The sequence below is a fragment of the Sus scrofa genome, chromosome 17 (assembly GCF_054392235.1).
Source record: "Sus scrofa isolate SSC_HxYL_T2T_F1_AM1 chromosome 17, Sscrofa_HxYL_maternal_Yorkshire_Landrace_v2.0, whole genome shotgun sequence".
NCBI lineage: Eukaryota > Metazoa > Chordata > Mammalia > Artiodactyla > Suidae > Sus > Sus scrofa.
The window spans coordinates 68,220,356-68,237,074 of NC_139399.1; the positions used below are offsets into that span (position 1 = coordinate 68,220,356).

General features: G+C 51.0%; 1 long non-coding RNA gene across 9 annotated transcripts in view; it reads left to right on the forward strand.

Annotated features, from left to right (window-relative positions):
• Window positions 1-16,719, forward strand: part of LOC102161661 (uncharacterized) — a 509,074-nt gene that overhangs the window by 307,755 nt on the left and 184,600 nt on the right. For 7 of the 9 annotated variants that reach the window (XR_014832667.1, XR_014832665.1, XR_014832663.1 and 4 more), the window contains one exon: window positions 13,544-13,707. The exons of the other annotated variants lie outside the window; for them this stretch is intronic. This is a non-coding gene — a long non-coding RNA (uncharacterized LOC102161661). The remainder of the gene's footprint in view (window positions 1-13,543; window positions 13,708-16,719) is intronic. 9 annotated transcript variants of the gene reach the window in all.

The following is a 16,719-nucleotide window of genomic DNA, read 5'->3' on the forward strand; positions in this document are numbered from 1 at the left end:
GGCTGGTGAAGGTGTCACCTGAGAGCAGCTGGGGGCTGAGGGAGTGACGTGGCCTTTCTGATGACACATGTTCTCAGCTGGGTTGCAGGCCTCTAACGGGGGCAGGCGGAGGATTTGACAAGACTGTTCTGTCTTGAGGACAGAATGGAGTCTGTTATTATTGAGCTTCAGGGCATCGAAATCATAGCGTTGGCTCAAGCCCCTCCCTCTCTTCCAAAGCCCATAAGCCAAGTCCTCACCTTGGCCAGCAAAGTGCGTCTCCAGGGGCCTCAGACCAACCCACTCGGCGGGACTTCCCAGGACTGGCACAGCCACCTGGGCAGGGATGGGCTCAGGGGCGGGGTTGAGGAAGGCATCCCTTAGCCCTGATTGAGGTGTCCTCAGGGTGGCTGTGTGTCCACGGCATCTCAGATGCATGTCGCCGGGTTTGACGGCAGTTGGGAAAGGATGCCCCTTCTTCATTTAAACCCCTCAGGGCTTCTGGTAGCATGGGAGGCACTTTTCCAGCCACAATGTGGCTGCACACACTCCCATGCTGGCCCTCAAAACACTGACGTTTATGAGACGGTCACAAGCCCGGCAGCACAGTGGCTCGTTCCCACCTCCGAGTCTCCTCAGTGCTCCCCTGTTTGTGGATCATACACACGAATTCCCACCCTAGACTCTGCACAGGCCAGCCCTTCAGTCAGCAGCTCTCCACGCCTTCAGCCCACCTATACTTTTGCGGGTAAAAGTGACAAAACCTTCTTGCAGAGGAATAATCAGTTAACGCATCCAGTGCGTTCGGGTGATGTCTTTGCCAACTGCAACAGTAAGTCAAAAATGCTATTGTAACTTTCAAACTATGTGTCTTTGGGCCTGTGTATTTTGTTTTGGGGGGTTGATGTTATTTTGGGGGGATGGCCACAGCCACCACATACAGAAGTTCCCACGCCAGGGACTGAACCCAAACAATAGCAGTGACAACACCAGATCCTTAACCCACTAAGCCACCAGGGAACTCTTGGCCTGTGTACTTTGATTTCCTGTAGACGTGTGTGTTCTCTCAGAAGATAAGTGGCATCTGGCATCGTAATTCCTACTGTAAACTCTAAGGGACCCTGCACCGTACGTGGGTTCGTGGGTTCGTTCCTTACTGAGTTTCTGGCACTTAGCTCAGTGGTTAGCACGCAGTGGGTGACCGCTATATACTAGCTAATCAAAGGTCATTTCAAGAGTGAATGGTAGATGGATAGGTGTGGTGACATGGGAACTTTGAGGCAGATGTTGGGTTTCAGTAACTTACACGGAATCTTTTATCCATCTCTCTCACACAGAGTTTCGGCACACAGCCACGTGGCCTCTCCCGGGCCTTAGCAGGGACCACCACACCTGCAATGCAGGAGTCATGCAGGAGTCTCTTACTGCTGGTCTCAGCCCTGGGCACACACTGGAATCACCTGGGGAACTTTTGAGACGATGAAAATATAATTATGGCGATGGTTGCTTTGTAAATATCCTAAAGCCCACTGAATTGTATACTTAAAACAGGTTAGCTTGTGAGACATAAATTACCCCTCGGAAAAACTGTGGCGGAATCGTGAATGCCTCACCCAGAGGTTCCAGTTCCGCTGGTCTGGAGTGTGGTGGTAAAATCTCCCCAGGTGATTCTGATTTACAGCCAAGGGTGAGAATTACTGGTTTACAATCCATTCAGGACTCTGTGACACACTGATTTCTGCAGGCGCCTGGGAGTCCTGGGCCCACTGTGGAGACCACTGATCATTCTGTTTGCCTAGACCTGGCAACGCAGGGACCCACGCCAAAGGCCACGTAATGTCAGTAATGCCTTAAGTCCTTTGTGCCCAAACATCTGGCAATATGGGGATTTTAGAGAGGACAGCTCCCCTTGGCCTACATGCCAACTTCCTAGATCACCGTGCCCTGAATCAGGGCTTGGAAATCTGAATCTTTAAGAGTCCTCCGTAGAGCCTGAGACCCCCTTCAGCCAGCATCCGGGGGCTGCTCCCTGCACGTGTTGTGTCAACATCAGTCGCCCAAGACCCCAGCTCATCAGCACCTATTCCAGAAGCATCGTGTGTCACCTCGTTGGAAACTTCTTGCACTCACGGTCACAGGCTGTTGAAACAAATGGCAGTTGATTTAGTTAAGAGGAGACAGGTGTTCGTATGAGGCCAGGCAGAGAGAGGGGCTGGCCTCTGTCACGTGCGTGGACAGTGTCTTTTCGGCCTCTGTGCAGCTTTTTCTCCACCTCCTGGGTAGCGAGGGTGCAGACCCTCCTTACACATGAGGTCTGTTCTCCCCTCCCGGTTCTGGCTCCCTCGCTCGCGTTCATGAGAAGCATTTCCAGTGGCGCTCCTCCTCTTCCATAACCTCAGTTTCTCAATAGCCATCCTCTCCTCCAGCTGGTAAACAAACTTCTCTCCCATCTTAGCAGCAAACAAACCCCTCCACGCCCCTTCCCAGGCCCCACCCCTTCCCCAGGCCCCTCCCCTCCCTCAGGCCCCACCCCTTCCCCAGGCCCCTCCCCTCCCTCAGGCCCCACCCCTTCCCCAGGCCCCTCCCCTCCCTCAGGCCCCACCCCTTCCCCAGGCCACACCCCTCCCCCAGGCCACACTCCCCACCATCTTGACCCTACTTCTGCTCCATCTTGCATCCAGACTGGAGTTGCCATCACCCCCACTCTGTTTGTACTAGAGTGGCAAACAGCTCTCTGCCTGTGACTGCCAGCACCCCCAGCACCCACCCCAGCTCTGACCTGCCTTCAGCATCCTTGCCTAGGGGGCCTGGGGAAGGGGTGGGGCCTGAGGGAGGGGAGGGGCCTGGGGAAGGGGTGGGGCCTGGGAAGGGGCGTGGAGGGGTTTGCCTTTCAGTTACGCATTCCTAAGACTCTGGCCTCACTGTTTGTTCTTTATTTGTCTTACTCTTCATTCGTCTTTATTTTTATTTGACTGACTCTTCCTCTTTATTCTTCCCTAGCGGTTCTCTCTCGCTCCAGTGCTTCAAATCACTGCCAATAAACTGAAGAGTCCCAGATGATCCCTCAACCCAACCCAGCACTCAACACGCCATAGTTCAGATGCCCCTCAGATTTAGTCTCACCATGACTCTCCCTCCCACTTCTGTCTGTGGTCCCGTCTCCATCCACTGTGTCAGCTCAAAGCCTAGCCTTGGCATCTTCCTGCTTTCTCCTCTGTAATCAGTATCTCCCACATATCGAAAGGTTTTTTTGTTTTGTTTTGTATTTTTCTTTTTGCCTTTCCTAGGGCCACTCCTGCAGCATATGGAGGTTCCCAGGCTAGGGGTCTAATCAGAGCTGTAGCCACTGGCCTATGCCAGAGCCACAGCAATGCCAGATCCGAGCAGCATCTGCGACCTATACCACAGCTGACGGCAACACCAGATCCTCAACCCGCTGAGCAAGGGCAGGGATCAAACCCACAACCTCATGGTTCCTAGTCAGACTCGTTAACCACTGCGTCACAACGGGAACTCTGATATTGAAAGTTTTACCTCCAAATATTTCCCACATCTCTCTGGTGCTCTTCATCTCGGCAACCTCATTTTATTCCAAATTGGTCTTTCAAATTGTAAGACTCATTACCTCTTTCTCCTACAAAAAAAAAAAAAAAAATCCATAAATGACCCTCCGCGGCTCATTGGATAAGGAACAAAATTCCCAACTGCCTCATTTAGGACCCTGGGGACTCTCACTGTGCCCGCCTCCCCAGCTCCCCTGCTCCCCACTCCCCAACCACACCAGCCTCTCCCCTCCGTGGAGAGAGAGCGCTGGGTTTTCTGGCCCTGGTTGCTCAGTGCCTAGTGCAGTTTCAGCTGTGCCCACGCCCTGGAGGAAGATCTGTGGTGTCACCCAAGCCTCAGTCTGCCTGGTGACGATAGCAGCTCGCAGTGGGGATGACGTCAGGCAGGTACCACGGGATAAGGCGGGTGAGGGCTCAGCAGGCAGTCGGCACGCCGTCCACGGGCTGAGGATGATGGTAGATTGATCAGCTTGTGTTGGATGAGCAATTAGAGCTCTTGCCTTGGAAGCAGGGCCTTACAGGGTTTGTGGAGAGGACCCAGCGGGGCCCCCGCCCCTCTGATAGCAAGTGGGGTGTGGCTTCCGGACAGGTTTTCTGCTTCTTTCCCCAAAACTTGGGTGTGGTCCTGAGCGCTGCCCAGGCCAGGCCGAGGGTGGGGGCGGGACATCTCAGCCGCTGAACTCAGAGCAGCTGCTGTGTCATGGTTTCTGTATTAAGCTCTGGCACCAGGGGTCTGTGTCCACAGCCCCGATGGTGACATGTATCTGTGGGACTGGGAGGCATTTGATTCCATCGGGACTCTCCCTGCTGTGAGCCCAGCGGAACCGGACCCCCGCTGGCTTCCCCATGAAGAAAGTATAGACAGCTGGGGCTGTGCCACACTCGGGTCTGTGCCTGGGCTCCCTGCTCTGCCCTCGCCCGCGATTGCCCCCCCCCCCCGGAAGGGCCTCAGACCTGGCTGCCATGCTGGGCAAATGCCCCACAGGTGAAGGGTGAGTTTCTGAGCAAGTCCCGAGGTCCACTCTGACTGGGCTGACCTGGGCCACAGGTCCACTTCCGTCTGTGCCCTGGGAGCACGAGGTGCTGACTGCACCAACCTGGGGTCCTTACCCCGCTTTTAGGGGTGAGGAGAAAGCCCCAGGTGGGCGTGTGAGCGATTTCTTACAGGGAAATTGCAGAATAGTTGCGAGCAGGATGAAGAAATGCTGAGAGCAAAGGAGCCCGAACATCCTGATGCTTAGACAATTTTAAATCCTCAGAAGAATCTCAATTCACTCAGGCAACTTCAGGGAAAATTGCTGCTTCAGCTCCAGCTGCCAAATCAAACGTCTTCCTGACCCCCCAGCACCTCTGGACTATCTCTCAGACTAAAGAATTTAAACTTAAGTCTCGGGGCCCTTGGAAAAAACCAACTGGCCTTCTCTTAACTCCAGCATCTCTCCCAGAACAATCAGGAGATGAACAAAGCTCACCGAGTGCTGGTGTCGGCAGAATTCCAGTTGTCACATCTTCCCTTCCCCGAGCCGTTCGCACCGCTCTTATCCTCTCTATCTTGAAGATGCTGACAAGCTCCTTACCCATTCAGGCAGCTCCCTCGCCATTACGTACTTGCTGACCTAGAATATTGGTCTTTGGTGTGCGTCTGTGTCAAATGCGTGCTGGAAGCCAAGTAAATTACAGCCAGGCTTTCTCCTGTTGATTCTGTGTGCCGTTGCCTTGAAGAATCCTATCAGATCAGCCAAGGGTGGTTTTTCTCTGGTGAGTCCACGCTGACTACCTGTAATTAAGCCAAGGCAAGCACAGCCCCTGCGTGGCGCGTGGGGTCCTGTTCCAAGCTGCCTCCCTCTAAGCCGAAGTGAAACCCAGCAAGCTCCTGAGCATCATAGAGAGGCAGTGGTTCTTCTCCCGTGGATATTCCCATCATGCCCGAGAAGAGTGTCCTCAGATGCCAGTTTCCATCCAGGAGGCAGAAAGCACCTGGACTTCGGAGTCTGGTCATGAGTCCAGTTCCAGCCTTGCCTTTTTAGTAGCTTTGTCATCCTAAACAAGTCACCGAATATCCCTGAGCTCCTTTCCTCCTCTGTCAGATGGCAATGACCTTGTTTGCAGGACCGTTCATGGAATTCTATGGATTGATGAAGAGCATCTGTCAGCAGCGTTCGTTGCACACAGCAGCGCACAGTAGGTGAGCAGTCGACAGCATCCATGGCTTATTTCTGCAGGTCAGCTGCTTTTGCAGCCTCTGACTAATCTTATATCCTTCTATAACTGTTCTCACTGCATAAGACTTTAAATGCACATTTATTTTATACATAAAATGTTTTGGTCTTGCCTAATGGAACGTTTCTCCTACAGTCTCGATGCTCACCTTGAAAGGATTTGGCTGGACACCTGGTTTCTCTCCCCCACAAATCCCCAGGGGAGCCGGGGTTTCTGACTGCTCGGTTTGGGGAAGGAGCTGGGCATGCCCAGTGAAGCTTCCTGGTCCCTGTGGAATTTGCCTCTTTTCCCACGGCCAGAAGGTCCTGGGCTGCTCCCTCTTGGTCCGGAGCAGTCTGGATTTTACTGCTGTTCCAGCATAATCACCAACGGCGCCCTCTTACTCTCATGCCCCACTTTGGGGGCTACACTCTGCAGTCACCCTGGATCTTTGTCACGCACTAAAAGCAGCTCTTCTCCTAAGCAGGCTGTGGCCAGACAGGCTTCATTCAGGGGTGGGTAGTAACAAGCTCGCTAGGCTTCTGTAAGGACGGCAACCTTTTTTTTCCTTTGCTGTAGTTCTCTTTGGCTTTTTATTGGTGCGGAATTCAGGTAGGAAGCGGTGCTGTGCTTCTCTGGAGTTCTTGTCTTATCCTGCCCCTTAGTCTGATGAGATTACACCTTATCCAAGGAGTCTTTCCTGAGGCACGCCTCCAGCCTCCAGGAGCCAGGGTAACACCTGCTTCCTCCAGACTCCCAAGGGGCCACCTGCCTCTGCACCTCTGCTGTGATGCCTGACCACCTGTCCTGGTGCACAGTTACCATGTGCCAGGCCTGTTTTATCACGTGCATCTTCAGGGTCCATGCTGCCCTGGTCCATATCTCTGTCCCCTCGGTGGTAATGGGAGCTTTGCTGACAGGTAGCATTGGGTGAGAATAAGCACATGCGCTCCCGCTGTCATTGCCCTTGGGGTGCAGACTGAGGCTCAGTCTGGTCCATTCAGGCTGTTAGAAATGCAAGTTATAAGCATCAGACGTACAAACAAAGATTTTATGGAGGACTAATGGACTAAGAGATTACTAGCTCTGGAAAATGTTTTGAGTTAGTTAGGACTTTTTTTTTTTTAACAACTAAAAAGCTGTAATGGGACTAGTCTGTCTCCATCAGCTAACTGACAAGGAGAGTATGTGGTCTGCAGAAAAGCCAGAGAACAAGGAGGATGGAAATGCCTGAATCTCAGGAGCAGGTAGACCCGAAGATTGAGAGGCTCCTGGGACACCTGCCCTTTCTGGTTTCACTCTGCCTTCGGCTTCATTCTTTCTCACCGCAGACTGGCCTTTTCCAGATGGAGGGGACGTGGCCACCAGCTGATGTTGGGTGTTGATGCACTTGACGTTCAGTCCAGGAGAGAGACAGCCTCTTCTCACATCCAGGGAGGAATCTGGTTGTCGCAGCTGGTGTCTGACACCCACTCCCAGACTAATCGCCCGTGCCCTTGGGTGGGTGTTGAGGAGGACGGAAGAGCTGGGACTTCTCTTGGGGACCCAGCGGATGGGAGAGGGCGGGATATGGAGGAGCCCTTCTTAAGGGAAGGAGGTGCTGGGGGATGGGGCAGCGGGTTCTTTCCCTAGCTGTCCCTTTGTCCTCTAACGCTGGTTCTTTAGGCATGTGGGCCTGGGTGTTGGGTGACGAGGACTGGATGTGGAGGGCGGGGAGGCCTAGAGTCAGAGGACGCTAACGCTGATGGGCTAAGAAGCCAAACCCATTGAGGGTCCTTGGGCGTGATGGCAGTGAGGCTTAGAAAGCGCAGGTGAAAGGACCGTGCCGGGACCACCTGATGATGTATGTGGCGCGGTTTTCACCAGCTTGGGGCTTCAGCCAATCCAGAGGCACTGGACCTGGAAGCCCACGCGTGGCCTTCCTGTGTTCCTCGGCCCTCACATGGCCCTGGGCATGACTCAGGCTGCTGCACCGTCACCCAGAGCCAGATAGCCCTGGGCAGGCCCCCCTCCCGCGAGCCTTGTCTTCCGAACACTAATTGGTGGTGATGACATCTCATGGGCAGGGCGGTGGTGATGCTCCGAGGGTGGAGTCAAGTGCTCAGGTCACTCAGACCCAGTGGCAGCTGGCTGCCCTCATGAGTGATGGAGACTGGACCAAAATCCAGGTCTTCCAGCTGCCAGGCCCCTACTGCTTCCACTTCACTCCCTCTCCCACCAGACACCATTCTCCTCGCAAGCAGTGACAGCACTGTTATGAGGATGTTATCGAGAACGAGCACAGTTCTGGGATCTTCTGTCTGATTCTGCACCCCTGGAAACACCTGACCTCCTCTTGGCAGCACGCTTCTACTTCGATTGTCCAGGGACAGTGCACAGACACTGGGGCCACTTCTTTTCTGGCCAGAGGCAGCTCTGAGAGGTTGTGGGCATGGTTCATCCTGTTGCCTGGGGATGGCTTGGAAGCTGTGTACATGTAAAGAGAGACTGGTGGGCATCTCCCTTCCCTGAGTGTGCAGCCTGTTTGAGAGTAGACTAGCCCAAAGGAAAGCACATCCTGGAAGTGGAGAGAAAAAGATCAAACCCTATAAAGGTATTGGAGTCACTGGATCCAGCTTGACCTGAAGCTAGATCCTTGCTATTTCCTAGGCTGACCTAAAAATGGAAGATACAAGAAGATGCCAGCTCTTCACTTCTCTTGTAAAAGAATAAATGCCCTGGATGATTGTACTAGATGTGAGGGTGTGGAGATGCCCAAAAGGAAACAGGGGCAGCAGGAAGAGAAGGGCAGTGAAGCAATCCCAGGCCAGGCACCTGAAGGAAGTCCAAAGATGCTGTGAACAGCTCAGGGGGTGCTCTGGGGAGGGGTGACAACAAGGAGACGGTGCTTTCGACACCTAAGCGCGGCCTCTGCCGGCTCCAGCCCAAGCAGGACATTCACAGTAGCTCTGCAGTTCTGAGCCCCGCCAGTGTGGACATACAGTCCTTTGTGGCACTTAGCTCAATCCTGACAAAGGAAGTTACTGTTTTTCAATCTCGATTTTGTAGATGATGTAACTAGTAACTGGCCGAGGTAAGACTTGAACCCTAACATTCAACGCAAACCACCGCATCTCATCCATGTTGCTATTCTGCATCATCCAGGATCTGTTTTCTGGAGCAGCGGGCATTTGGGTGGCGAGCAGGGAGGACCGCGCCCATAAGAGTTAAGGAGTTCCTTCCATGCATCAGTGCTGGCAGGGGTGGGGGTGGCAATGGAGAGGCCGAAAGACCAAGGTCGATGCACCTGCCCGGCGGGGGCGGCGCAAAGTGGCTGAAGTCGAAGTAGAGGCTGAACCTGGCCTTGACCTTTCTTGCAGGGAATTCATGGGCGAAGAGTCTTACTTGTCACATGCTGAGTTCTGAGTTCTGAACATGGCTACTCTGTTTACCCCAGCCGCCCCAAATCCTGTCTGTAATGTACCCAGCGGCTCTGTCTGCAACCTTGAAAAGGTTTGTTAATTGAATCCGTGGCTGAAAAGGTGTTTAAAATGGGCTCTTGCAAGAAATTTATAAATAATCCACACAGTGATAATTTTGGAAAGTGATGAATGCAATTGTTATAAAAATGCACACTTCGTAATATATAAAATGCAGGTTCATAAATGCACATGGAAAGTACTTAATAAATTACATGCTGAATAGACAAAATAGGAAGAGGATGCTTTAAATGTTCTGGTTCAACCCCCTCATCTTGCTTCTTCGTATCCACCAAGATTTCCACATATACTTTTTCAAATCTAATGCTCGTTCTTTGTTATGTTTTAAGGAACCGTGGCTTTGCTAGAGTGGGATATGCTGTGATCACGTGATGAAGCGTGGATGCTTCTTTGAAATGAAGTGAATCTCTCTCCTCCATGTGAACATGGGGTGTTCACTCACTACAGCCTGGGAGGGGGAGATAGGGAAAGAAAGAACACATACATATCTCACTAAAATCAATACGAAGGCTACTCCAGTAAATATGAATTCTGCTGCACGTGGCCCCATCACGGCCTCGTGAATTGGCCCCAGACCTTGGCCCTGGAACAGAAACATGGATTATCTGTTGATTTTGCCGGCCTTGTTTATTGTCACGAGAGGCGTTCTTCCTACATAGTGAGAGTGTGACACTTTGGGTTGATTAAAGGCGCCAGACATCATCTCAGAATTATAATGACATCAGTCAGGCTGAGCTGAAGTCATATAGAAATTCAGTCACCACCAGATTTGCAACTGTAAATATTTTGAGAAAGAATCGGGGGAAATGAACGGTGCTGTTTTTCATTATCTCCATGAACCAGCGTGCCCTCTGTTGCAGAACAATCTGCAGTGAGAGGCTGCTGAGCGAAGCACGAAGCCAGGGCCTGCTTCAGCCTCCACAGGCACAGGGCCGGAGGTGTCCTGACACAGTGTTCCGAGAGCAGGGAGTTCAGCTCCGGGCCTCATCAGCTGCCACGGAGCCCGCCGCCCGAGGGCCTCTCTGAGCACAGCCTGGACTTTCTCAGTGCTGCCCTGGCTGATATTTGGGGGCCCGTAAGTCTCCGTTGCAGACGGCTGTCCTCAGAGTGACAGGAGGGTTAGCAGTGTCCCTGGCCACCTCTCACTGGGTGCCAGCAGCACCCGCCTGGCAGTTGTGATGACCAGAAATGTCCCTGGACTTTGCCAAATCCCCCGGGGAGCAGAATCGTTCCCAGCTGAGAAGGTCTTAACTCCACGTTCCTTCGTATCCTATCTGGAGTCCCTGGACACCAGGCCTCGGCGCTGGTTGTCCCCATGTCCAGGCAGGCTGTGCCTGTAGGGGGGCCCTGTGCAAGCCCCTGCTCAGCGTGCGGGGTCTCCTCTGTCCCAAGAGCCCAGGCCGTACTCCAAGGAAGGAGGAGCACTGCCCAGCTCCTCCCCTGTCCCCGTCTCTGGACACACACTTGGCCAAGGATCCTGTGAGGTTGCGACTGCCATGTCCCGCGTCTTTCTGTGCCACTGGATGGGCGGGCTCCTCCCTGCGCACCCCAAACCCAGTGCAGAATTCATTCTAGATGCGCCTCTGGATCAGTGTGGTTCCTGCGGATGGTCAGGGGACTTCAGGGTGCCCCCATCTCTCCTGGACCCCCACCAGGGGGCAAGTGTCCCATCTATTAGCCAGTGCATCACACATACACAATGTTATCTAAACTGCATGTCTCTTTATAATTTAAATGATTGGCCTGGAAGGAATCAAATATGTTCTTTGTTATAGTTCATTAAGTGTATATGACATTATTATGTTACCGCGTATTATTTACTCTAATTTTTATATTAGGGGATACAGACGTAGTTTAAGAGACTGTAGTAAATGGGCTCACAGCCCCGAACAGACTGCACTTTCCTTTGGTTATTTATAGCCAGTGACCTTTTCCAGGAAAAGAAGTTCTCCGCCCTCTGCATTGTTTCTGCTCACGCGCCGCATGGGCACGGGGTGTGGGCAGGGCGGGCAGAGAGGAAATCTGACTAGTTAGCGAGTGTGAGGGGATGGGAGGTGGTCGGTCCACTCTGGAGGTCGTCCGGGGCACAGGGTGAAAAGAGCAGTTTGGGCCCATCTCGTGGATGGTACAGATTAAAGACTGAAGCCCCTGGGGGAGGTGAGCGTCTGAAGAGGGAGTGTCCCGTACCTTTCAGAAGAAGTCATGTTGGCGAACGTGTTTGGGGGACAATTTGTTGACGTCTTCCCAGCTCTCGAGAGTAGGCATGCTCCCGCCTAGCTGTCCGGTCGCCAGAACACCTCTAAGAATGTACACTAGTTGTGTAGCAGTGGTTACTTGCTGAGAATGAAGGATGGACAAGAGCAGAGGATGGAGAAAGAGTCTGTCAGCGTATTCCCTATATTTTGTATTGTTTGGATTTTCCATGCTGAGTATTAATGTATTACTGTGTACACTGAAACATAAATTTGGAGAGGGCTGGCCAATGGATCATTCCTAACAATTTAGAGAAGAAGTGCAGAGGCCTTTCTTTAAATACAAAGCAATCATCAACACCATTGTTTTAGAAAGTATAAGATAGGAATTCCCATGGTGGTGTGGTGGATTGAGAATCCAACTGCAGCAGCTGTGGTCACTGTGGAGGCATGGGTTCGATCCCCAGCCCAACGCAGTGGGTAAAGGATCTGGCATTGCCACAGCTGTGGCTCGGATTCAGTCCCTGGCCCGGGGAACTTCCACATGCCATAGGTGCAGCCATAAAAAATAAATAAATAAATAAATAAATAAATAAAATTAAATAAATAAATTAAATGTATAAAGTATTATAAATTAATATAATGCTAAAAATATCATTGTCCTAAGATTGAAAAATAAGGCATAAGTTAGATGCAGTGGACATGAGAAGAAGCACACTCAATTGTTTGTGAAGGTTTAAATTGGTGCAATATTCCTAGTGGAACACTTAGAAATACAAATTAAAGTCTTTAAAAATAACCATACGTTTTGACCCAGAAATTTGACTTCTAAGATTAGAGCCTAAAAATAAGTACAAAAATATAACATATGTACAAAGATTTATATTCAAAGATGTTCACTGCATTTTTAATTATAAGCAAATGGAAACAGCATACACATTCTTTACTAAGAAGTTGGTTAATTCCTTTATGACATATTAAGATGAAACATATCATAAATCATGAGAAATATTTAATACATTGAAAATGCACAGAGAGTTTCGTTTCTCACAGATGTGGAACTATATAGGATGAGCCGTTCCAGTCCACAGTAATCTACAAGCGATGAGTTTATGGGTGGTTTTTAAGTTTGCTTTTGGTGCCTGCATAGCCAAGTATTTGCTTTCTTGAGAAAAAAAAATTTAAAGCAAACATGAAGGCATTCATGTCGGGCAGAAATCAACCTTCTCCCTCATCAGACTTCTTGCCGGGAAGTGGCACTTCTACTTGTTTCCTGGGGGCTGAGCTGTGGGGCGGGACGGGGAGGAGGCATTGACCACAGGACACACCACGAGCAAGTGACCAACTTCTGAGTCACTGGGAGTTGGCTTCCCTTTCTTTTGTGGAGCGTGCATAGGTGTTGTTTGGAAGTGGGGATGTTTAAAGTTCGATGTGTTGAAAGAAGAGGGGCAGAAAGTCAAGAGCCGCATTCCCTGAGGTTTCAGGGATGCATGAAAGGAAAGATGACAGAATCTGCACCAACACGTGAGGGCAAAGGGCCTTTCAGGGGACCCAAGGTCGGCCAAGATGGCCTCAGGCATTTGGGGTTTCCCTCCCTGGGACCCTGGGCGAGTTCCCTCCAACCCCGGAGTCTTTCTTCCTCGTCAGGTCCAAGGTGGCTGGACTGTTCCTTCCCCAGTGGCAGGAGGAGTCCAGATCTTAGGACAGCCATGGGTAGTTACAAGGAGACCCGGGGCTGCTCCCAGCCTCCCACCAGGACTGCACTCTTGACCTCGCTCTGGCAGCAGCTTTGGTCATCCCAGATGAGCATCTTCCCTTCCCGAACTTCTCTGTGTGCCTTAGGCCTTGCTGTTGACAGCCTTCCCCAGGGATGGCAGGGCAGAGGGGCAGGACCTGGTATTAGAATAGGACCGCCTGGCCCTCTTCCAGGCTCATCACCTGCCCTCCCCAAGGTCAAGGCAAGTCATTCCATGTCTCTGCTGCACATTTCCCTTGCCCAGAAAAGGCAGTGTGACAGCTGCTTTGCAGGACTGGTTTAGGAATTCGGAGAAAATTGCACATCAAACCATTAGCATTGTGTCTGGACCAAACATGTCCAATAAACGGTACTTATTGTCATCATTATTTCCAGATAAATGTCCAGTGGACAGCTTGATATGGTGTGCAAGCCTAGAAAAAAGTCTGTGTCAACTACGTCAAGAAGACGTTTCCTCAAACATGATCCGTGGAAAACTTTCATGCCTGTTGCTTTGGGCCAGTGGAAGGGTTATACTTCCAACCTTCACGTTTTAAAAGGTACTTTTTAGATATTTGTAAAAATGTAGCAGGCATAGCCATTCCTATTACTGTGTGATAATCTGTCTTAAAAAAGTAATCTAAAGCTCATGCAGGGCTTACTCATGTAGCGCTTGCTCTGTGCCAAGTGCTATTCTGATGCTTCATAGTTCATCTTTATTTAACCTGCTAGGACTGTTATTGTTCCCATTTCACAGATAAGATAGCTGAGGTTCAAAGGTGTTAAAAGCATTTGCCCTGGCACACAGCTGCTACGGAGCAGAACCAAGACCTAGGCATCTGGCTCAAAGCCATCACACTCTGTGCTTTGCCAGTTGCCCAAGGTCAAGCCTCCTGGTGTCCAGGCAGCACTTGTTGGCTGCCCGTCACGTTAATGTTGCCAGTGGATGAGCCACTGCCCTAAGCTGTGTATTTTGCCTGAATATTTCAACATATACCTGTGGCATTATTCAACATTTATGGCGCCTGAAATATTCGTACTGCACAAATTGCCTCCCCACAGACCTGTGGCTGGAGGACGGCAGTTTTATCCAAACAGAAGTGATGACAAAACCACATGCATTCGTGAGGTTCTCACACTCTCTGGAACTTCCAAAGCGAAAACTTTCAAGTGCAGGGAAACATACGCAGATTCAGATATCCAGAGTGGATCAGTGGATAAACAGCATGAAAGCAAATGATTCCTGGAGTAACATGATTCAGTTACTCCCAGATATTGTGAAAAACGTGCTTCACATTTTGGTGTTCCTTTGCCACATCATGCGTGGAGAAGCCGAATGTCTCTATTCCACTCTAATTACACACAAGGGGATGAGACCTCACATGGGGATGGAATTAGCAATGCCATTCCAGATTTTAAGGAGCTATGTGTTTAGAACACCTCCCCCAAAAATCACTATTAAATAAAACCAATTTTGAAGCATGTCTTCTTTTATTTAAAAAAATGCACACGCAAAAGAATTACTTTAGGTCGATATACTTTATTCACCTTAATTTATGCATAAGCAGATTTCTCCAATTTGTTTTTTGTTCTGTATTAAAGCAAAGGGAATATGAATCAAATTTTTATTATTTCTTTAAGTGATTAATTCACCTTTGAAAACTTTTTTTGGTGCTGTCTACTTCAATCTAAGCCAACATTTATATTTCATGAACTCCTCTCGGTGTTCCATCAGTATATTGTAATTTAAAATGTTTCGTGGTCAGTTAAGTTTAGAAAATGCTGATCCAGAACTATCTAAAAGTGTTTTCTGGTCATGTAGAAAAGAGGTGAGATTTTTGTAGCTGGGAACAATTCTACCATCTGTTTTGATGATCTCTGATTAACAATGGCATGAAATGGGCTATAGATATAAAAATGATTAAGAAAGTGTAGCTGGAGAGAAAACAGTGCCCTTGGGTTTTACCCTTGGTGAAATCAGAAACCACTGGAGGGTTTCAGCAGAGAATGGACAAGAACTGACTTGTGGTTTGAAAGACCTGTCCTGGCCATGTTGAAAGAGAAGGGGGAGGAAAGAAGCACGGGGACCACACTGTCATCACCAGGCAGGAGGGCCATGGCTTGGTCTAGGGTGGTGGCAGTGGGCACGCTGCGGAGTGGTCAGGCTCAGGATGTACTTTGCTTCGTGGGGTTTGCTGCAGATCGGAGTAGGGTGCCAGGAGACTGAGGGAGTTGAGGACACCGCAGGACATCTGGCCTGAGAACCTGGAGAGATGGATTTTCCATTTGCTAAGATGAAGAAGACGTTGGTTGAATTTGGAGGCCATGGATCAAAAGTCCAGCTGGAACATTTCAAGTTTGACTTGCAGCTTAGCCATCTCCTTGCAGATGCCGAGTGGGAGTCCAGATTGTCCGGGAGAGGGCCTGGCCGAAATCAGGGCCATTAGCATATAGATGGATTTGGCAATCAACTGGATGAGATCCCTAAGGAAAGTGGTTTTCAGACTTGACTGCACACGGCAATCACCTGGGAAGCTTTGAGAACATGCTGATGCTTCTGTCCCACCCAAGGGATTCCGATTGAATCGATCTAGGGTTCACTGAAAGTCTACAAAATGCGCCAGGTGATCCTGATGTGCAGCCGAGACTGAGAACCACTGCCCCGGGGACTCATGGAAATGAGGAAGCCCTGGGCGTCCCAGCATTTCCAGGTCAGGGACGTGAGGTGGAGCCAGCCAGGGAGACTGCAGAGTGGAGCATCAGGCACGTCTCCTGTCCCAGGAGCCAGTGAAGAAGGGGGACCGCACTCAGCTGGGTCGGATGTTCAGACCAGCATGGAGCATGAGGACTGAAGGAGCACGGGCGGCCTTGGAGTCCTTCTAGAACAAGGGCAGCTTCGGTGAGTGGTGGGGACACAAGCTTGATGGGATGTGCTCACCAGAGGAGGGAAGAGAGGAGCTTGACCTCAGTGTAGACAGTTCTGCAGGAAAGTAACACAAAGGGGAGAGAAGGCGTGGCCTGGAAGGGGTACAGGATCAGCAGAGTTCGGACGTTGGTCTGTTTCTTGGGTTTAGGAGGAGTCATGTTACTGATGGATTTGCGCTGCAGGGATGACCGAGGGGGTGGTCAAAACTGAGGTGGCGAACTGGGTCCCAGGGTGTTTCGGAGGTGAGGAATCCGGCGCCAGAGCGGAGGGCATGGCCTTGGGTAAGAGCACCGGCAGTTCCCCAAAAGTAACCAGACGGAGGGCAGAAGGCACGCCTACACGCAGGCTCGCGGGTGTGAGCGTCGGTGACAGAAGGTGGAAATCCTCTCCTGCTTCTGGGCTGTTCCTGCGCAGGGAAGGTAGAACTGGGGCTGCTGGGCCTCGACCCCAGGGTTTCACATTCGGTAGGTGATGTGGCTGCTGCTGGCTGGGGACCCCGCTTTGAGGGGCTGTGGACTGGGGAGCTCGGAAACCGGCCAGGCTGCGTGGAGCCCTCTGGAGGTGAGCTCCTGACTCCTGGTGGAGGCCGGGTAGTATGGCTGCATTTTCCTTCCAGCTGCTTTCAGCTGCACATGTGCAGGTGTAA